The sequence below is a fragment of the Podarcis melisellensis genome (genome assembly GCF_964234715.1).
Source record: "Podarcis melisellensis genome assembly, chromosome: 9".
NCBI lineage: Eukaryota > Metazoa > Chordata > Lepidosauria > Squamata > Lacertidae > Podarcis > Podarcis melisellensis.
Genome location: NC_138541.1, coordinates 48,184,181 through 48,207,562, shown reverse-complemented (window position 1 = coordinate 48,207,562; position 23,382 = coordinate 48,184,181). Strand labels below are relative to the sequence as shown.

Below are 23,382 nucleotides of genomic sequence, written 5' to 3'. Positions count from 1 at the left end.
GTCCCATCAATGCCTATACCTATGTGCACAAGTTTAGGCGAAGTAGAAGGTCTCTCGCTCGCCCATAGACATACTGGGTTGCATTTTCCTGTGGAGCAGTCGGTGGAGGCTGCTCCCCTAGTGAGATTTATTCCCTCAGGGCCTCTATAGGTGGGCTGCTTATTAACTCCCTCTGAGTACCAATAATTATATACCCCGGCCCCAGCCCCCACGTTGCTTCCTTTTATTCTCTGGAAAAGGTACTTTCTTTCCTGTAAATATGATTGTTCCCAACCACGATTTCCACACCAGACCCCTGCCCCTCCATTTGGGCCCTGTCCTTTATCTATTGCGATACAAGCATCAAAACAGACCATAATCCTGCCCTCTCCCCTTGTTGTATTATGTGCTATATAACCCTGTCGGTTTTGGGCCAAGGAAAACATACTTCTCCCCTCACCAGCTTGATTAGCGGTTCCGCCCTTATATCCGTAAACATATATACTGGAAGTTATGGGTCCCACCGCCAGGGGTTCATAGCATTCCATCTTGTTTCCTTTTACCCTACATCTATAATATTGAGTTTGGTTGTGAACACAAGGATCTAACTGTTGAACACATTCTGGCGCTATATTATAATACATTAGGGTCTGTGTGATTTTATTGCCTGTTCGGGTTGTCTGGATGCATTCGGTGCACTGGGGTTCCGATTGGGTTGCCCATGAAGTGGCCCATCCTATTAATACTATTCCTAATACTTGCCAGTTACCTTTCATGTGTGGGGTTCAAATAGATTAAAGCTTGCCTCACCGTTGGGGTTTCTGCTAATTGGCACGTTACCTCCCCTCCTAATTTCACTTCACAATATTGGAGTATAACGTCCTCTATAAAGATGATGCTGCACCTTTCAGTACAATGCACACACTGCACACACCCTTCGCAATGTTGACAGCAACAGCACTCGAAAAAAAAAAACACACACAGGTACAAAACAAACACATCACAGTCTAGGTGCGCCCTTCTGGATCCCGGTTCCTGATTTGGTAAGCGTAACTTTCAGCGGATTATTTGGACTAGTCACTGCTGTCCAATTTTCAGGTGGAGCTCTTTTCACCCGGTGGTAATGGGTCCATCCATGCTCTCTGGTCCGTACTGCTGATTCGGTTGTGAGCAGGACCTGGTATGGGCCTTCCCAACTCGGGCTGAGTTTCTCCGTCTGCCAAGCCTTTATCAGGACCAGGTCTCCGGGCTGAAAGGTGTGCTGTTGCTCCAGGAGCGGGGGCCGCTGTGCTAGTATGCCTTGTCTGTGGAAAGATAACAGAGACTGGGACAGTGACTGCAAATATTTCCTGATAAACTGATCCCTGAACTCGATTTGAGGGTTTCCTAATACTACCAAATATGGGTGACCCATCATCATCTCAAAAGGGGACAGACCAGTGTCTTTTCGGGGAGCTACCCTCATCCTTAATAGTGCCAAAGGGAGATTTTTCGTCCAAGGCAGCCCATTTTCAAGATATAACTTAGTCAAATGTTTTTTTATTTCCCCATTCGCCCGTTCCACCTTTCCGCTGCTCTCAGGGTGCCAGGACGTGTGGAAACTCCACATAATCCCCACAGCTCTCATTACCTCCTGCATTGCTTTTTGGGTGAAATGAGTTCCCCTATCAGAGTCTATGACTTCTATTATTCCATACCGAGGAAGAATGTGTTCCAGAATGGCTTTGCTAACCACCTGAGCTGTGGCCCTACGGCTAGGGAAGGCCTCAATCCAACCTGTCAAATGATCTTTAAATATCAACAAATACTTCTGCCCCCCCCCCTTTCTGGCAGTTCGGTAAAATCTACTTGTACTCTCTGGAAGGGCCATACCGCTAGAGGCCGCCCACCCCTTTCAGTTTTCCTTGCCCGGGCTTTGTTAACCTTTTGACATATCAGACACTTCCATGCGATGGCGTGCGCCATCGGCCACATGTCTCTACTCCAATACACTGACTTTGCCAAATTCACCATTCCCTCCGTGCCTAAATGACTTCCTTCATGTATTTTCTCCAATATATTTAACATAGTTGATTTTGGAAGGACCATTTGCTTTTCTGGAGTCTCCCAACTTTCTCCTTTTCTTTCCCATCCCTCCTTTTCCATGTATTCTTTCTCCTTTTGAGTGAACACTAAATCTTTTACATCCTGCGGGTCAATCACAGGTACTTGCAGGACACATTGTTTAAATATTTCCTTCCTTGGTTCCCCCTCCGCCGCTTCTCGCGCTCGGAGATCAGCCCATGCATTTCCCTGTTCCTCCGAACTGTGTCCTTTGGTGTGGGCGAGGATGTGCACAATGCCTATCTTCCGAGGTCCCATCAGGGATTCTAGTAGCCGCTCGAGTAAAGCAACGTGTTCAATTTGTTTCCCATCCGCCTTTATGAAGCCCCTTTCTCTCCAGGTCCGACCGAAAGTATGCACCACTCCCCATGCATATCTTGAGTCAGTCCAGATTGTCACATCTAACCCGGTTGCCAATTCCAGGGCTCGGGTTAGCGCCATTACTTCACATTTCTGGGCTGACCACGTGCTAGGGAGGGCCCCACTCTCTATCGTCTCCCCGTCTTCCTTGACCACTGCGTATCCCGACCTTCTTTTTCCTTCCCTCACATAACTAGATCCATCTACGAACCATCTTTCCCCTTCCGTTAGAGGTACCTCGCTTAGATCTTCCCTAACTTTGGCCATTAATTCTATATCTTTAAGGCAATCATGCTCCTCTAGTTCCCATTCTTGCCGCTCCCCTCTTAGGAATTCCGCTGGATTCAAATTTCTATCTGTCCCTATGGTTATATCATTTCCAGTTCTGAGTATCCCTTCATATTGCACTAGGCGCCTGTCCGTCATCCAGGTGGGTGCAGCACCTGTCAGTACTGCGCCTATCTGATGAGGGCTGTGCACTATCAGTGCTCCCCCAAAGGTCAATTTCCTGCTTTCCAATACTAATTCGGCCGCTGCAGCCACCGCTTGAATGCACGCCGGCCATCCTCTAACCACTGGTTCTAAGGTTGCGCTTAGATAAGCTACTGGCTGATATCGCCCCCCTCTTTTCTGAGCCAGGACTCCTACTGCCGTCTGAGCAGCCGCTGTCACATACAAGTGGAACGGCTGCTGTAGATTTGGCAGGGCCAGAGCCGGACTAGTTATTAAAGTTTTCTTAATTTCTTCCCACCTGGCCTTATCTTCCTCGTCCCATTGCACCTCCTCTTGTTTTCCTGTCAGTTTCCTATTCAAAAACTGAGTCAACTTTGAATACTGATCTATCCACAATCTGCAATATCCCAATAATCCTAACATTCTTCTTACATCAGTTTTATCTTTAGGTGGTCGTAGTTCCATGATCCCTTTTACTCTATCTGGGTCTAATTGCCTTATCATCCCAAGCCAACAAAACCTGTCCCAAAGGACTATTTGGATCTATGGGGTCTTTGGTCCCATTACTGGGGCCCCTTTTACATGTACTCTGACTCTTTCCCATACTCTATTATGTCTCTTTTTCGTTCACTCACACAATCACGCGGAATCGCCTGGCCGTTTCCCTCGCGGGAGAACGGAACCGCAAGCTAATCCTCCCGCCGGGGTCCCAGGCCCCCCGGTCCACACTCACGCGTCCGTTTGGAACCTCTCTTTCATACAGAGACCACACACCAACAACACCCAATATTCCCCTTCCCAGGGATATATTACCAAGATACTCACCCCCTTCAGTCTAGTGCCTCCTTCTCGGTGGCTGGTAAACTGGCAGGCGTCCCTGCAGGGCGAGGCAGTCCCCGACTGCGGCGGTCCCAGACCACCAGTCTTTCAGAATATCTTAAGTCGGTTCTCCGTCCTTCCAGCTCCCGGAACCTGTCACCGCGGGCCCTGAGCAACAGATCTCTCCGAAAGTCGGAGTGCCGGCTGATCCGTTCCCCAGCCCCCGCCGAGCAGGTCGTCGAGAGCCCCACGTCGTTGGGCGCCAAAAATTGTGAGAAGTTTCTTACGTGGACTTACAATGAGACAAGGAGACACCGAGATAAGGTCTATTACTTCCCTTTTATTATACGCGTTTGCAAAGGCGGGCTCCTCGTCCCAGGGTGGTACGAAGAGCCCCGAACAATGGACGGGCAAGAGTTTTTATCCCTATTGCTGCCGCCCCTCATTCGAGGCTTGGCTTACAATCTGGCTCATCATCAAAGACATGGTACTAATACATCATCCATTCTACACTCTCTAAACCTAAACTTATTTAGAGACTCTTTCTACTTCCTTATCTTGTTGACCTGGCTCCCCTGCACCCAATGCTGGAATTTACAATAGCCCACCGCAGGAATTTACAACTGAGTTCGAGGCACACCTTGTTTACTCCTTCTCACAATCAGCAGCATGCCTGTTCTTTTAAAAGAACAGCTATGGTGCAGTTATTTGGTGGCTGCAGGGTAGTGTGTGTGTGTGTGTGTGTGTGTGTGTGTGTGTTTGTGGAGTTTCAGAGCCCCAGTCCTGTGCCACACAGCCCAGCGCTAATGATGCCACTTAATACAGAGGATACCCTGGAGTCTTGTTTTACAATTGCTTGCCCTGATAAACATTGCACACAAGAAACAAACTTGATCTGATTGTACATACAACTGTCTAAAGATTAATTCAGTCTAGCATTTTACAATCAGACATACAGTCACATCAAGCTTGCTTTTTGTTTGTGATGTTTTATCAGTGCATACAGGTGCAGGGGCAATAAGGATGAAAATGAATTAAAGAAACTGAAAGCTGCAGCAAGATGCAAATCTTCCAATTACAGAAATAATTTTACAATTCTTTTAATTAAATCAGAAGTCAGAAGTGGAACTCTGGGGCAGAGTGAACCAGAGAAAGTACAAAAGAATAGAATACTGTAATGGAAATCCTGTCATCCCTACATCATGTGCTGAGAAATACATTCTTAGAATGATGTTTACTTATATAATTAATGTTTGCTACAAAGGATTTTAAAAGATTTTAAGATTGGCTGTATTATACCCTATGTTTATTTATTTTTAATCACTGGGGCTATTATTCTCTCATGAATCAAGAATCCTTCTCTATTGAACATAACAAACCTAGTAACTTTATTAATTTACATATCTACTAGTTCTTTTTAAAACAGAACACTTAAAAAACCGAGGCTGCAATCCTATACACACTTACCAAAGAGTAAGTTCCACTAAAGTCTTTGAGGCTTGCTTCTGAGTAGGCACACACAGGATTCTGCTGTGAATTGTTATTTCCTTTTTTAACATGCATATGAAAATGATTTACATTATTCTTAAAAACCTCTCCATCACACCTCCTGTTCTACTGAGTAGTAAATGTCATGTTTTAGCCCAGTGAGAATTATAATTACTTCTTGAGAACTGGTGGTTTGAAATGAAAGACACAGAGAGACAGCTAACTGTTGAGTTGTCAATGTGAAAATATAATTCAATATAATAACATATCTGATTATGAACACCAGCACTACTCCCAGAGGGAAGTCTGTGTTTATATGCTCTAGTGTAATCAAGATAAAATTATTATGTGTACAAGTGACAGGTAATCCTATTTCTTTTAAAGTAATAATGCCTTGATTTTAATAACCTATTGTGTGCTTTATAACAGAGACCAAGGGTTCTTCAATAGCATTAGGCATGTGGTAGCTATAATAAGTGACTGACATTTGTAAGCCTGTAAGGGGTGGAGGAAAGCATATCATATTTGTAAGGCATATGATCAGGATGTAGAAGCTAAATATACTTAAGTCTCTATGACTGCCTTTGAAGCAGGTGGATTTGTCTAAGGCTTCAAAATTCATTATGGACTTGCCAGGAAGAAATTCAACTTAAGTCTAAAGCCTTGTTCACATAAACAACAGGTGAGGTTGTTGATAAAGTTGCTCTGATTCTACTTCAGATTGCATGTTGAATATTGAATCATTGATTGCTCATCTTTATTAAAATGAAACAGCAGCCATCAACTCACCACTCCTGAAAGCTACAGGGCAAGAAGAATTCTAGCCTTGACAATGGGCATTCTTAAGAAAATAATAATAATAATAATAATAATAATAATAATAATAATAATAATAATAATAATAATTATTTATACCCTGCCCATCTGGCTGGGTTTCCCTAGCTGCTCTGGGTGGCTTTCAACAAAAGATTAAAAATACATTAAAACATCAAACATTAAAAACTTCCCTAAACAGGGCTGCCTTCAGATGTCTTCTAAAAGTCAGATAGTTGTTTATTTCCTTGACATCTGATGGAAGGGTGTTCCACAGAGTGGGCACCACTACCGAGAAGGCCCTCTGCCTAGTTCCCTGTAACTTCACATTGCAGGGAGGGAACTGCCAGAAGGCCCTTGGCACTGGACCTCAGTGTCTGGGCTGAACAATGGGGGTGGAGATGCTCCTTCAGGTACAGTAGAACCTCTACTTATGACCACCTCTACTTGGGCCCAATCCAAGTCGCGACTGCAGCAAACCCGGAAGTAAATACCAGGTTTGCTGCAATTTGTGCATGTGCGGTAAAGGCTGCTGCCGTCTGCACATGCACACAACAGCGCGTCTACCAGCAAGCTGTTTCGCCTAAAGGACAGGGCGCCGAAATGGATAATGGTGGTAAGTAGAGGTTCCACTGTATACTGGGCCAAGGCTGTTTAGGGCTTTAAAGGTCAGCGCCAACACTTTGAATTGTGCTCGGAAATGTACTGGGAGCCAATGTAGGTCTTTCAGGACCAGTGCTATGTGGTCTTGGCGGCCACTCCCAGTCACCAGTCTAGCTGCTGCATTCTGGATTAGTTGTAGTTTCTGGGACACCTTCAAAAATAGCCTCAGGTAGAGCGCATTGCAGTAGTCCAAGAGGGAAATAACTAGAGCATGCACCACTCTGGCGAGACAGTCCGCAGGCATGTAGGGTCTCAGCATGCGTACCAGATGGAGCTGGTAGACAGCTGATCTGGACACAGAATTGACCTGCTTCTCTCCATGGACAACTGTGAGTCCAAAATTACTTTAGGGGCACAACTACCCCATTCAGGACCAGGGAGTCCTCCACTCCCACCCACCCCTGTCCCCCCAAAACAGTATTTCTGTCTTGTCAGGATTCAACCTCAATCTGTTAGCTGCCATCCATTCTCCAACTGCCTCCAGACACTCACACAGGACCACCGCCTTCACTGGTTCTGATTTAAAAGAGAGGTAGAGCTGAGTATCATTCGCATACTGATGAACACCCAGTCCAACCCCCCCCCCCGATGATCTCTCCCAGTGGCTTCATATAGATGTTAAAAGTCCTGTTCAGGTATTTGAATGAAAAGGAGAGTGGGGGCATGCATAAAAGCTGCATCCCCAGTGTCCCTACATCTATACCAAACCTTCACATTCAGCATGACTGCTAAAGAGGATTTCTATGTGCATTCAGCTTCTAAGTGCATATTTGGGGTTGTTTGTTACAGATTACTTATATATTAATTTGTAAAAGGGACGGAACAGATTTAAGGAAGAACATAGACTGGAAATGTTGTAGACTGGAAATGGACAGATGTGCCTATATTAATAGAATTTATGCTATTATTAGTATTGTGAACCACCTTGGGATGCATTTTACAATGACAGGTGGTATGTAACTCGATACTACTTCTAGAAAGTAGCACTTGAAGACATTTGCTCCACTGATTTGTGATCCTGCTTTCCATTATGTCCTCTGTGCTTGGCACTATCTATATAGTGCCACTGGGATAGGTTACTTAGGTATCTGGAATGAGATGAGCCCCAGCTCTATCTCTCCGTCCCACCTGAATCAGGTAAGGCAGCAGAATAGTAGGTGCCTAGAGGCAGTAACGGATTGGATGAGGACCAATAAAATGACTAGATGGAGGTTCTGTGGAGGAGTGGTTCCTGTGTTTGGGGAGTGAGGAGGTGGCCTGTTCTGGACACAATTACAATCTCTAGGAAGGAACAGGTGCACAATTTGGAGGTCCTCTTGGATACAGTTTAGGTCATTGGAGGTTCCAGTGACTGTTGGACTGCAGAAATTTCCTTCTTTGGCCGTTTTGCCAGCTATGGCCATTCTTGCTACAGTGATTATCTCTTGTCTAGATAATCTGGGTGATCTTACATCTAGGTTACTGCAAGGCTCTATATAGGGCTGCCCTTGATGGTTTGCAAGTTCCAACTGGCGCAGAATGCTACTGCTCACCTACTTACACATATTTCTTGTGATCTGCACAGACTGCTTATCTGTGGAACTGCTTATCTCTGGAGGTGGGTCAGGCATCTTCAGTTTTGCAGGTTCACTGCTACGTAATATGCACACCCCCGGCGCTCTATGTCCTGCTGATCTTGTTTTAAGCCCCCCCCCCCATCTGATATGTTGAACAGTTTACTAGTATATATCATCATGTTGGTGTTTACATCTGATGAGTTGTTTTGTGATTTTAATAACTTTGCTTTTTACTGGTTGTGACTACACATTTTATATCATAACTTGTTAATTACTTTGTGATTTTTATGAATTGTTGTATGTAAAATATAAAATAAATGAGCATGTTCTTTATCTGAAAACCTGTAACCAGTCTGAGAAGAAAGAGATGCAGATAGGAAGCAGACTGTTTCTAGGCAGTATTTGCTCCCTCAGCTCTGCCTTTCTATGCTATTACTTCCTCACCAATCTGTGGTGCTTTTCCTTGTGCTTTTCCTTTTCTTCTCCTTCACCACAGATGTAGGCTTTCCCCTGCCTGTAATATATTTTAAAAGTCATTCTTGATATCGAATGGTGTCGAATCCAGTTTGGATTAAATCAAAAGGAAAGGACAGGGAAATACCTGCCTAACTAATGTGTTTCCTTCCCTTAAATTTTGAGCTTCTACCTTGGAGATAGACTGTCAGTTTTCAAACCCTCTGGATTAAACAAAAAATGCAAGTGACAACACAAAATGGAATTCCTTATCATCAACTTTTTATTTTTGGTAATATTTTGATTTTAAAAAACAAAACCCAGAATTATTATGATTTTTCTTAACATTATCTTAAGTAGTGTCTGATCCATTTTCTGTGCTGCTATATTTTTAATACACTGAAATGCTGTCTTAGATGAAAAGAAAATGCAAAATTCAAAACTATATGGCACAATAACCATCCACCCCACATGCTAAAAGTGAAAGGAAAATACTCAACAATGGGAGGGCTATGTGCAAGCCCCAAATACACATCATACTGTGCTCATCTTCCTAAACCCATAGGGCTCAGACCTACAAGTAACTTCAGCCTAGGGAAGAACAAATCCAGAGAATGTAGCTACTTTTTATTAAGTTGTCAGTCGTGACTTCCGGTCGGCGCCAGCGTCTAATGGCGGTCCTTGCTTCGAGCTCCGAAGCAGGACTGCTCCGTAAGTTCGGGTCTGACCCGCTACGGCGAGCGGGGGACCCCTAAAATCACAGGCGCGGAAGCCTGTGAACAAGGAGATTCGGTGGGCACCTTTGCGCCCCCCGGTATCGTGAAGGAGCCTTTTTAAAGGCTCCGGAGCGGCATCGGGTGTGAGCGCGGTGCTGAGGATCACAACCCAGCTTACGGAGTGAAGCCGCGTCGCCATTGACGGAGAGCGCCGATTCCTTCCTGAAACAACTGATTGGCAACAATACCCGTGAGTAAGATCTGCGAAGCAAAGAGAACGGGACTTCTAAAGTATTTCAAGAAAATTAGGCTGAAAACGGAGAGGCAGAAATTAAGGAAGTCAGCCCTCCGGAACTGCATGATCGATTGAGCAAAGGAAAAAAACCAAGCTATTCTTAAAGGAAACATTTCTTTTTGAAACTCTATTGAACTTTTGACATTTGAAAGAGACTTCCCCCCCCCCCCATAGGCAGGAGAAGGGGGGGAGGAGGAAGGAAAAATAATTTAATCTGCCAGAGGAAAAGGGATTAGAAGTGAAGCTCTCCACTGCCGAAGCCCCTGATCAGGCTGCCGGAGAGACTAGCGCCTGGAAAGTGAACTGTCAAAAAGTTGCTGGATACAAAGGTTAAACTTAACGGATACAAAATAAAGGGACTAAAGTGGATGAAACACACAGTATTTTAAATTGTAACAAACAGGGCTTTTGGCTGGACTTTGACTTATGGAACTTTGCATTGGTTACTTTTTCCCTGTTTATTATCTGTTACTGCTGTTGCCATTGTTTGGATACAATTTCTCCCTCTAGAGGACTAAAAGAGAGAGACAGTTGCATTGTGCCAGAAACAGAGAAGTGGGATTTTCCACTTGTAATTTTCCTGTGTGAACGACCTTGAGTTATGAGCACTCCACTGGATGAGATAGCAACAAGAAGCAAAACAAAACAGGCTCAAAAACAGACTCAAAGAAGAGGCTCCATATCAGGAGCCGCAGCTGCACAGGAAAAAGGAACAACAGCATCAATGGAATCCATGACACAAGCACTGCTCAGAATAAATAAATCTTTAGAAGCATTAACCAAGCAGTCCACAGAGAACTCCAGGAAATTGACAGATAACTCCAAGAAGTTGACAGAGTTAACAACAAGACTAGACCTGAACACAACGGCAATAGCAAGTAACACAGACTCTATAAATCGCCTTGTGCAAGAAAGCACAGAAACGAGGAAAATAGCCGAGAGCGCAAGGAGCACGGCCGAGGACACTAAGGGAAAATTTGTACCCATTGCAAAGAAAGTTCATGAACATGACGCAGCTTTGGCCTTTATGGAACTAGAGAGGAAAAATAAAAATCTGAAACTGAGATCAGTACCAGAGGAGGAAGAGGGCAACCTGGGAGAATTTCTTACAGACAAGTTTCAAGAATTTTGGACTGATGAATTAGAAGGGGAAGAAGATGAATTTGTAATTACTTCGGCCTTCCGGATTGGCAGAAAACAAGGCAAGAAACCAAGGGATTGTTTAATCAGTCTAAGATCCAAGGAAGAAAGAGATAAAATACTGAACTTACATTACCAGAAGGCTCTGATTGTTAAGAATTCCCAAATACAGATTTTCAAGGATATTCCTAAGCACTTCCTAGAGGTGAGGTCCCAATTCAAGACCTTAGCGGATTTGCTGAAAAAACACAATATCCCATTTAGGTGGGAATATCCACAAGGATTGTCTTTTAACTTCAAAGGGAAGAAAATCAAGATCAAAACAATTCAAGACAAAGATCAGTTTTTGGAGAGAAATTTTGAGGATTTTGAAAAAGGAACTGTAAGTGAGAGAGAAATACCGGACATAGCAAATCTCTCATTTGGATTAGCCCCAGCACCTACAGACGAGGAACAAGAACTTGGAGCAGTCGGTGGGAAAGCAGCCCAATAACAAAAATGTCTCTGCAACTTGTGAGCTGGAACTGTAATGGTCTGAACCACCCTCGAAAAAGGAGACAGGTGTTTCACATATTAAAAAAAGAAAATTTGGATATAATATGTTTGCAAGAAACTCACATCGCCAGGATAAATAGGAAACTTTTGATAAATAAAAGATTAGGATCGGAATTTATTTCTTCAGACAAAGTTAAGAAAAGAGGTGTGGTGATTTATATTAAAGAAAAATTGGAACCTAAATTGATTTTCAAAGATGAACAAGGAAGATTCCTGGCAGTGGAAATCCAAATTCATGGAGAAAGAATTTTGATTGTAGGAGTTTATGCACCCAACGAGGGGAAGGCCGAGTTCTTCAAGAAGCTGCATGAGACTTTAATGGATTTTATGGACTTAAAAATAATATTGATGGGCGATTTGAATGGAGTAGTCTCCACAAATATGGATAAAGCACAAAGGCAAGTAATTTCAAAGAATGGAAGACTGCCGAAGACTTTCTTTGAACTGACTGACACCATGGACTTGATTGATATCTGGAGAATAAGGAACCCTCTGGAAAGAGAGGGGACCTTCTTCTCTGAAGCAAATATGACATGGACTAGGATTGACCAAATATGGATCTCTAGCAATCTGGCACCAAGGGTTAAGAAAATAGAAATCTGCCCAAAAACCTGTTCAGATCACAATGCAGTAAAGATGGAAATGAAACTGACAGCAGCTGGAACCTTCAGATGGAGAATGAATGACACCCTGTTTAAAGATGAAACAATTTATAAAAAGGCCCAAAAGACATTGAAAGACTACTTCGAGATAAATTTAAGATCAGATGTTGAAAAAAGAATAATATGGGACGCAAGTAAGGCCGTGATGCGAGGTTTCCTGATTCAGCAAAACTCTATAAAGAGGAAACAACAGAATGCGAAGAAGGAAAAAATTTGGAAACAAATGGAGGAAGGAGAAAAGAAACTGAGGTCTAAACCTAAATCCCAAGAGATTTTAAGGGAAATAAAATATTATCAGACTCAATATATGGAATTGGTGAACGAGGAGATAGAATGGAAAATAAAACAAATGAGGCAAAAAACCTTTGAATCAGCAGATAAATGTGGGAAACTCCTGTCATGGCAATTGAAAAAGAGACAAAAGCTGAATACGGTGACATCGCTCGAAGTGGATGGTAAATATCTTAACAAGCCAAATGAGATCAGTAATTGTTTTCAAAGTTTTTTCAAGAAGTTATATGCTCAAGGGCCAAAGAAAGAACAAGAGATTGAAGATTTTATCAAAAAGTATGGTCTATCAAAGATCTCGGAAAAGAACAGGAGGATTTTAAATGAGAAAATCACAGACCAAGAAATAGAGGGTGCCATTCAAAATATGCAACTGGGGAAATCACCAGGACCAGATGGGTTGACTGCGAGATATTATAAAGCATTGAAGGAATGGCTGATACAACCGTTGAAAGAAGTCTGCAATCAAATTTTGGAGGGGAAAAAGGCTCCCGAATCGTGGAAAGAAGCATTCATCTCACTTATACCGAAGACAGAAACTGAGAAACATCAAGTTAAGAACTACCGCCCTATATCACTTTTAAATGTGGATTATAACATTTTTGCAGACATTTTAGCAAAAAGATTTAAAAAAGTGTTACAAGAGGAGGTTCATAAAGACCAAACAGGCTTTCTCCCAGGGAGACATATGTCAGACAATGTAAGGAACATTATAGATATTTTGGAACTGTTGGAGACTGACATAAATAGAAAAGCAGCTTTGATTTTTGTGGATGCGGAGAAAGCCTTTGACAATATTTGTTGGAGTTTTATGAAGAGGAATCTCCAAGGGATGGGGGTAGGCCAAAACTTTGAAAATGGTATAGGTGCTATATATTCTGAACAAAGAGCTAAACTAATTGTGAATGGTATGGTTATGGACGAAATCCCAATAGAAAAAGGGACACGACAGGGATGCCCAATGTCCCCTCTATTGTTTATATCAGCCCTGGAGGTACTGTTGAATATGATTAGAAGGGACCAGCAGGTAGAAGGAATACGATTGGGAACAAAGCAGTATAAGTTGAGGGCATTTGCAGACGATCTAGTCTTGACTTTGCAACAACCTGAAGCCAGTACAAAAAGAGTTTTAGAACTTATTGAAGAATTTGGTCAAGTGGCAGGTTTTAAATTAAATAAGCAAAAGACAAAGGTGCTGGGGAAAAATTTGACGTTGGGAGAAAAAGAGAATTTTCAAAGGGAAACTGGTTTGGAAATAACAAAAAAAGTTAAATACCTGGGGGTGAATTTAACATCTAAGAATGTGAATTTATTTAAAGATAACTATGAGAAATGTTGGTTGGAAGTGAAGAAAGATCTTGACATATGGTCTAGGTTGAGACTTTCCTTGTTAGGCCGAATTGCTGTTATCAAGATGAATGTATTGCCGAGATTGTTGTTTTTGTTCCAGACACTGCAAATTTTGGATAAGATGGACTGTTTCAAGAAGTGGCAGAAAGATGTATCTAACTTTGTCTGGCAGGGCAAAAAGCCCAGAATAAAATTTAAAATTTTAACGGATGCAAAGGATAGAGGGGGCTTTGCCCTGCCGGACTTAAGACTTTATTATGAAGCAGCAGCCTTTTGCTGGCTGAAACAATGGCTACTTCTTGAGAACACAGACATCCTAGATTTAGAAGGGCATGATAATAACTTCGGCTGGCATGCATATTTATGGTATGACAAGGTAAAGGTGCATAGAGGCTTTAAAAACCACATTGTTAGGAAAGCATTGTTCAATGTATGGAACCGTTATAAAGATTTGTTGGAGAATAAAACCCCCAGGTGGTTGTCACCCCTGGAAGCCAAGGCGGTAAAAAAACTCAATATGGATTCAGATTGGCCAAAATATGGTGAAATCTTAGAATATGATGGTGAAAAGATTAAATTACAGAGTATGGAGAAATTAAAACCTAAAGTCCGAGATTGGTTACACTACCAGCAGATTAATGAGACGTTTAAGCAAGACAGGAAAGTAGGATTTCAGAAGGAGAGGTCAAAGTTAGAAACAGAATTATTGGAGCCCAATACTAAGAATTTGTCTAGAATGTATAGTTTGCTGCTGAAATGGAATACACAGGATGAAAGAGTAAAATCAGCAATGATTAAATGGGCACAAGACATTGGTCATGAGATTATGTTTGCAGACTGGGAACGGTTATGGAACACAGATATTAAATTCACGGCATGTAGTGCCTTAAAAGAGAATATAATGAAAATGATCTATAGGTGGTACATGACCCCAACCAGGCTAGCAAGGATATATCACTTGCCCAATAACAATTGCTGGAAATGCAATGAATGTGAAGGAACCTTTTACCACCTTTGGTGGACCTGCCCAAAGATTAAGGCCTACTGGGAGATGATCTATAATGAAATTAAGAAAATCCTCAAGTGGACATTTGTTAAGAAACCAGAGGCTTTTCTCTTGGGCATGGTCGGCCAAACGGTACCAAGGGAAGATAGAACATTCTTCATGTATGCAACCACGGCGGCAAGAATTCTACTGGCAAAGTATTGGAAGACTCAAGAACTACCTACTCTGGAAGAATGGCAAATCAAGGTGACAGAATTTATGGGACTGGCTGAGATGACCGGCAGAATCCGTGACCAGAGGAGAGAGACGGTGGAAGAGGACTGGAGGAAGTTTAAAACTTATCTTAAGAACTATTGTAAAATTTCGGAATGTTGAGATGTCAAAGGATATGAGATACAGAATTATAGCGGTTAAATCTGAAATATGAGAAAATTTAAGGAAAAATAGCTTTGAATTTGAACGAAGGTTTGCTAAGAACTGATAATTTTAAAATTAAGGATGCAGTGAAGGGGAGGTTTGGGGAAGTCACATTATGTGTCAGTTTGTATTGTTTTGTTGTTTTTGTTTTGTATGTTTTGTTATTTTCTATGTTTGTGAAAATTAATAAAAATATTTAAAAAAAAAATATTAAGTTGTCAGTCGTTGTTGTCTACTTACATATCTAGAGAAAGAATAATTCTAAAGCAGTCCAGTAAGCTCTTAAACTGAGATTTTTTTCAAAGGGAAAATGGGATGCTTTCTAGTAATGAATCACAGTCCAGAAGAACATTTCTTTACATGGAGTTAAATATGCACTGGATACAGATGCAAGAACTGCAACAAACATGTAAAAAAGATTGCAGCTATAACCCGACCTCCACTCTTCTACAACAGACAGAAGCAATTGTGAAATCAGCCATTGCTCATAGACCCATAGTCTATAGAAATAACTTCATGTAGTCACCATGCAAAATTTCTGCTTTATCAAAGGAACCTTCTCACACTTCCAATTTATATCAAAGTACCTAGTGCTGCCTTAAGAACATTTGGTACCTGAAGTGGAAAATCAAAAGTAAGTACATCCATACAGGTGTGTGCACATGTACTCACGTAAAAATGACTACAACCTTATACTGGAGCTCTTTGCTATTATATTAAGTTGGAGGAGCTTAAAAATTGAGTTCTATATCACAGAAGAAGCCTATGCATGAAGAGGCAGCTCTTTTTGACAGATGTGCCCTATCAACGCATGGATTGGTGGTTGTGTGTGGGGGGGGGGCTGGTAAGACTGCAATGCAGGATTGAGGTCAGCATGCACAACTTTGCTGTCACATTCAAACAATTGTTAAAATGCATGGGAATGCTTCGATAGGACTTTTGTGCATCTCACATTGCTCTGTAGATTGGCTGACCTCCCGGACACCATTTTATTTTGGGGGGTAATGGCTGTGGTATTGCTCACATAACTGAAAGCAGAGCCCTAGTTTTCTGATGAAAAGGATAGATAATGAAATATAGCATATTGTGTATAAGTGATAATGGAATAACGTTAGTGGCATTTAAAGAAGCTTTGTAATAACATAAGAAATATTGTAAAAAGGGAAAATAGAAGTGGGGGGAAGGCATAAAGGCAATAGCAAAATATGGAAATGTGTAATTAAAGAAGATATAATTCGGATGATTGGCAGAGAGGCTGAAGGAAGTAAAAATTGAAAAAATTATAGAAGTTGTAATGTGGTGTGATTTGTATTTTCTTTTGATGGAAAATTAATAAAATATAATTATAAAAAAGATAATGAAATATAGCAAGTGTTTACAAAAGCAAATGCACATTATTCAATTAGAAGCATGCCATGAGTGCTTGTGAATCAATAATTATTTATAATTTCCTAGCAACAGCTTTGCATTTACATAGAAAAACACTGGGAGCTGCTCACTGTGTTCCTCACAGTAATTTTGTCTAAGGTGCCATTGAAATTGCCTGTTTCATAGAGTTAAATTATGCTTGCAGAGATGCAATAGCGGAGGTATGTGATCAAAAAGCCATGTGTACTGAGAATAAGCAGAGTTATTTTATTTTTTTATTACACTCTCCAAAAACTGTACTACATTCACTATATTGTCCCAAAATGGAAGATTAACCAAGTTTGCCCTTCAACCTTTTGAGTGTTGGGAGTTGTGGTTCAAGGACCCGATCCCTGCGTAGTGGAATGAAAACACAAGGAGACGTGATATAAGGTTAATGGGCAAGAAAAGGCCACAACTTTATTGATTACAGCAAGTGAAAAGGTATTGGCTTAGGCATTGGATTACGTCAGCTGACTCCACCCCCTCAGAGAGGGGTGAGTCTAAAACAGGGGGGTTTATTCACCAGTAGGTGGAGTCTGTTGATGCTAATCCAACTATAAACTCTCCCCTGATGTCACCGAGGGTCGTGCCATGGCCTCTCACCACGCAGGCATTGGACAGAATACACGACCGCCGGATTCCTTTAACGGAATACCCAAAATTAAAGGCGCAGGCGATGGCCACACCTAGCCCTTCGACACACCACAACACGTTATTCCAATGCCTAACCCAGCAATGTAGAAATATTCAGCTGTCCCATACAGGGATTGAACTTGCAACCTTGGCATTATCAGCAGCACCATGCTTTAACCAACTGAGCTATCCAGGCTCTCAAGGACAGTGGAGGGGGGAAAACGCACAAGCACCCTGGCCAGCAAATTAAAATGTAAGGCAAACCCACTCAGTCACCCACGCAATCGGACAGGCAAGGGCAACAGAGGGGAAAACGTACAAGCACCCTGGTCAAAAATTAAAATAAGACGCACATCCACCAAGGCAGAGGCAGGGGAAGGAAAGCGAGGAGACAAGGGAGAAAGAAAGATGGAGCCACACTCACACTCAGACCTTGCTGGGGGCACGTGCTGGGCAAGGGAACAAGCTGCAGCTTAAGAAAGGTAATTCACACTTAGACCGCACAAACAAATCAAGCACCAGGAGTGGGGGGAAATAGAAGGTTAAATGTAGGTTTTTACACGGAAAAGAGGACACAGCAAGGCAAACCTGGATGCCTGGGTTTTTAAAAGCAGTAAAGCAATGAGTGCATGCAAGCCTCCTAAAGTTAAAAGGCAAGCCAGGAACCAGGCAGCCTCCACACACACAGACCCCCCGACTCCAAACCTCGTGGCTCTTCCCTGTGATGACTCCTAGCTGATGACTTGCGACGGGACGACGAAAAGTGAGGCCGGAAGGCTGGTGCCGCAGCAATTTAGGCCACTAAACACGCCCCCTCGCAGGCACCTGGTTGGGTGCCCGCCCGTGGGTGCCAGCCAGGTGAGTGGTAGGCAGGGGGCTACCCGACCACAACCACTCCCCTCTCTTGCAGGAGGAGAGTCTTTGTAGCGGCAGATATATTTCTCAGCATGTTCTCGTGGAAGCTTCTGAACTTTCTATGCTCTGAACTTTCTATGATAAGAGTTTAACTTCACTTTGAGGGACCTGGTTTTATCATTTTTATTTATTTGAAGGAAAGATTTCTCATTGTGCTGAGATGTGTGACAATCCGCAGATCCTTCTTGCAATGAACTGAAGATATTTACCAAGTACAAAACTCTTCAGACTTGAGATGGCTGAATCAGACCAAGCTGTAGCAGTGAAAAGAACAGGTACATTCTCAGTGCTGAAATGTGTTTTAATATCTATGACTGTTGGCTAAAACTCTTAATTTTTAAGTTTAAATTTGAAATTTGGCACTTGGGATTACCGTATTATTCGCTCTATAGGATGCACTTTTCCCCCTCCAAAAATTAAGGGGTAATTTGTGTGCGTCCTATGGAACGAATGTAGGCTCCTTGGCTTCAGCGATAGCAACGTGAAGCCTCTGAAGCGCAGAGGGAGACATCCCCCACGCTCTGGAGGCTTCGCGTTGCTTTTGCTGAAGCCGCCTGAAGCCCCCGGAGTTCCCGCTGCGCTCCCAAGGCTTGCAGATAGCCGCCTGAAGCCCGAAGCCCCCGGAGCGCAGTGCGAACTCCCGCTGCACTCTGGGGGCTTCGGGCAGATATCCGCAAGTCTTTGGAGCGCAACAGGAGTTCTTGCTGTGCTCTGAAGGCTTGCGGATAGCCGCCTGAAGCCTGGAGAGTGAGAGGGGTCGGTGCACACCGATTCCTCTTGCTCTCAAGGCTTCGCTTCGCTGGAGAGGTGCCACACAGTTTTCCCTCTCTGCACAGTGCCCCTTCAGCGAAGTGGGAGGTGAAATGGAAGGGGCTCCGTTTCTCCTGCCGCTTTGCTGAAGGGGTGCTGAGCAGAGAGGAGGAGAATTTATTTTCCTGTTCTCACCCTCCTATGGTCCAGAGCGTCCTATAGAGTGAAAAATACAGTACTTCTCTCAATCTGGCAGAATCAATGATTTATACAGATGTCAGATATAGATTGTCATCAATGTACCTTCCCATGCAGATTTTCTGGATTATGTGAAAATTATTTGGGCCACTGCCACACATTCCTTGTAGCAGATAATGTCATAATAATGGAGATTCCCTGGGAAATTCAGAATATCTAGAAAGGAAGCTGTGTTGCATATTAGGAGGAGGATGGGAATTGCATATTAGGACTGCCACATAGAGCTGTTGGCTGCCATGCTACAGCTTTTTTTGGTAGCCTCCACACAGGGGTCCACCTAATAAGAAAAGCAGCTGTAAGAATTTCTAAATTTCATTTATGGGGGTAAAAAAATGTATTAAGCTATATTGCAGCAGAAAAGTCTGTAGAGGAAATGAGGTCACTGTATCCTCTTCTATCAAGTACAACCTCAAAGTGATTAAGTTAAAGCAGGTGAACAGTAGTTTGGAGTAACAGCTGATGTGTCAAGACATAAAGCAGAGACATAAATTGGTTGCTGCTGCTACATGGTTCTAAGTCAAATTCATCCATTTTGTTGCAGGTCTATCTACCATTGTAGTGCCTTTGCCTGCCGTTCTCTCCTCCTTTTGCCTGAGTTCATAAAATTGGCTTGGTGTTCTGTCTCTTAATGGCCTCCTAATCCTTTGCAATAGCAACTCCATCACAACAAATGAGACAGATAAATTTCAAGTTCTTTTCTATGAACAAGTAATTACCAGTTCATTCCCTATTGAATTCCTTCTGTTCCCTTTCTGTTTTCCTTTTCTTTAGCTTTCTGTCCTTGTCCACGTAGAATACGCTGACAAAACTAAATGTAAGAGCCATATAATCACCAGATTGCAGGAGGTACGGAAAAGAATAAGAAAGAACTCACTACTAGATAATTATGCATTGACTCTCGTCTACCTTTTTTTGTAAAACTAAGAAAATATCTGGGGGGAACAGGAACAGTGTATCAGCAGAGGAAAATGTTATTTCTGCCAATGTGCTATGGGTGAGAAACATTTTTTTTCTCTACTTAAAACAATGCACTGATATTTTGCAACTCAGAACAACTCTATTGGTTTCAGTGGCTTGACATAGCAATAGGTGGTGGTTTCTTAAATTGAAGTTTGTACAAATGAGGATTTACAAGATTCTACACAAGGAATGTAAAGTAAGTTCAGATAATTAGGAGATTTGGATAATGACAGAATGGTGATGTTCTCCTGAACATGGCATACCACTGAACGATTTCACAGAAGCAGAATTTTTTTTAAAAAAGATCCAATTAATGTTATATTATCATTTTCCTTTCATGATATCCCCTGGGGGAAATGCCATTGCAAATTGTCTCTATTTAGCAAGCACATGGAAATGAGATCCAATCATGTTTGAAAATACACCAAGTAAATTACATTTTAAACCAACATCTAGAAGTTTTAAACCAAGGTTTGTTAGCAGAGAGTCACATGCTGTCAAGTGCCCAGTTTTTTTAATCAAGCAGAAATAAAAGCCTCACTGGTCAATTACAAGCAATGAGTTTCCTTGTTTAAGAACAACACAGTCCTTAAGCATAAATCAATACATTACAAGTTGCAAAGGAGAAAAATCTGAAAATAAGCCCTCACATATTTGTTACATAGTAAAGGATGTCCAGGACTGAGGCAAAATAGTGGAATGGATGTGGAGGTTTTGATGAGGCAGTACCAGTGGGGTTCAGGGTTTTGTTTAATGCTAAATTTAGATAGGTGTCAAATCAACAATATAAGCTGAGCTTAAGTGATGGACCAGGCCTACCTTCTGATACCACAGTACCACTTCTAACACCGCTAAGCTAAAATTCATCTTTGCACATCAGGTGCTTTATTTATTATAAACTGCACAGTTGATTTGAATCCATGTGAAAATGTTCCAGAGATCGTGTCCTCCCTAAAAGAGGGCATGTGTTGTGGTGAGACCTGGAGACTGACCTCCTGGTTGTGGGTGGGTCTATTGGACAGCCACAACACCCAATTGGTAGGTCCCTCGTTGCTGGGTTTAATCTGGCCAATGGGGTGCAGTCTAAACGGATCAAGGGACTTACCGTATTTTTCGCACCATAGGACGCACTTTTTCCCTCCTAAAAAGCAAGGGAAAATGTGTGTGCGTCCTATGGAGCGAATGCAGGGGGGAGGCAGGCGGGAAAAGCCCTCAAGAGCCGCACACAAGCTTCGTGCGCTCTTGCGGGCTTTTCTCCAGGAGGGAGAAGGGACTGACTGGCTGCAGCAGTCCCTTCTCCCTCCTGGGGGAAAAGCCCCCAAGAGCGGCACCCTTTTTAAAGGCTGCGCGGCTCCTGCGGGCTTTTCTATGAGGTGGGGGAATCCCCCCACCTCCCAGAAAAGCCAGGAGAAGCCGCACAGCCCCTTTAAAGAGCGTTCGGCTTCTGCGGGAGGTGGGGGAAGCTGCAGCAGATTCCCTCCTCCCGGGCTCCCTTTGAAGCGGCAATGTGGGAGGGGAGCAGCTTACACTCGTGTAAGCAGCTCCTCTCCCACTTTCCTCCTTCAAAGCAACCACGGAGGAGGGAAGGAGGGGACCCATGGATCCTCTTCGCTGCTCGAGGCTGCAGCAGATTCCCTCGTCCTGGGCTCCCTTTGAAGCAGCAAAGTGGGAGGGGAGCAGCTTACACTCGTGTAAGCAGCTCCTCTCCCACTTTCCTCCTTCAAAGCAACTACGGAGGAGAGAAGGAAGGGGACCATGGATCCTCCGCTGCTCACGGCTGCAGCGGATTCCTCCTCCGTGATTGCTGGGAGCTTCTCTGGGCAGGAATTCCCTCAGCTTAAGTGGGGTGGGGGAAGTGTGGCAGGTAGGGGGGTACCTACCTAGACACTGAAGCCACATGTCTCTTAGATGAAAATTGGGAGTGAGCATTGTGTGAAGTGGCTGTGGATCTCCTGCCGCAGAACTGTAGGACTGTATAGAGTTGGGAGGGCCACCCAAGGGTCATCTAGCCCAGCCCCCTCACAATGTAGGAATCACAGCTAAAGAACGCCAGGCAGATGGTCCCCCAACCGCTGCTTAAAAGCCTCCAGTGGTGGAGACCCCAAACACCTTCCGAGGTCATTGCAGGGTTGGAAGGGAACCCCAGGAGTCATCTAGTCCAGCCCCGGTGGACAGCGGGCGCAATCCATCCCATTGCGCAAGACTAAAGATGCTGCGCAAGGCTAAAGAAGAAGCCAAGGCAGGGATGGATCGCGCTTGCTGCCTTGTCTTCTTCTTTAGCTGCACTGGAGAGGTTTAGCTCCTGGCTGGAGAAGTTGCGCGGCTATGGATCCCGCGCGCTGTCTTGGCTTCTTTGCTCTTTGGGGCTGGGGGGGGGGACCCGGGCTTCCCCCGCAGCCGCGAGGAGCTCTGAGAGAAGTGGACAGGCTGCGTGCAGCCTGTCCGTTGCTCTTTGGGGCTGGGGGGGGGGATAATATTTTTTTCCTTGATTTCCCCCTCTAAAAACTAGGTGCGTCCTGTGGTCCGGTGCGTCCAATAGAGCGAAAAATACGGTATATGCACATGACCCAGAGCTTCCTCTTTCGGCTCATGCATCGGAACACCTGCCCACTTCTCTCTACTTTTAGGGCATTTTGCAATTGACCTTGCTATGCCATCGTGTGTCATCTGTCGTCGGGACAGGGGCATGGCTGGAATTTTCCCCACTTGGCTGACTGGCTGTTGCCATTTGGGTTTCGCCTGCTGCGTAGCAAATCATCACAACTTGTAAGGTTGCAGATAAGCACTGGTTCAGGTGATAGGGATGGGAGAATGGTCTCACCATCCCTATGTGAAGGGTATTCCATTAAAGGAATACAAGGATTCAACTTGGTTTGGTCAACCCCCAAGAGAGGATTCTGCCCATGCCTGAGTCCAGGGGAGGATCTGGGAAGTGAACAAAGTTTGTTCCCGGGCTTTTCACCTACCTCTGGTGTTCACACTTGGCTGACCTATGCTGGAGCCCTGGGTCAGTGCTGCCTGCGAGGGTGCAGGGAGCTAGTTGAACCGGAGCCTATGCAACCACTCACTTTTCTGTAATCAATAAAGTTGTGGCCTAAATTCTGCCAAAAACCAAAACTAAAATTTGAGTCAAATGTGTGTTTATTTAGGGGGGAAGTCTCTGGATCTAAACACACAAATATATGTTTTCTGCTTATTAACAGACTAAAGATATAAGCCACATTTGAGCTTGAGTTTTAATCCTGGTTGTGTGAAGAAGTACATCCTCCCAGTATTCAGTGTCATCCATCTATTTAGTAGGAAGTTGAAAAGTGCCCCCGGATTCATTGAAAAAAATCTG

The 23,382-nt window shown here is 43.4% G+C and overlaps 1 long non-coding RNA gene across 1 annotated transcript in view; it reads left to right on the top strand.

The window, feature by feature from the left end:
• Window positions 1-19,945, top strand: part of LOC309378280 — a 56,174-nt gene extending 36,229 nt beyond the window's left edge. Inside the window, exons 2-3 of the long non-coding RNA XR_014171992.1 lie at window positions 18,212-18,349; window positions 19,854-19,945. This is a non-coding gene — a long non-coding RNA (uncharacterized lncRNA). The remainder of the gene's footprint in view (window positions 1-18,211; window positions 18,350-19,853) is intronic.
• Window positions 19,946-23,382: the final 3,437 nt, after the last annotated feature.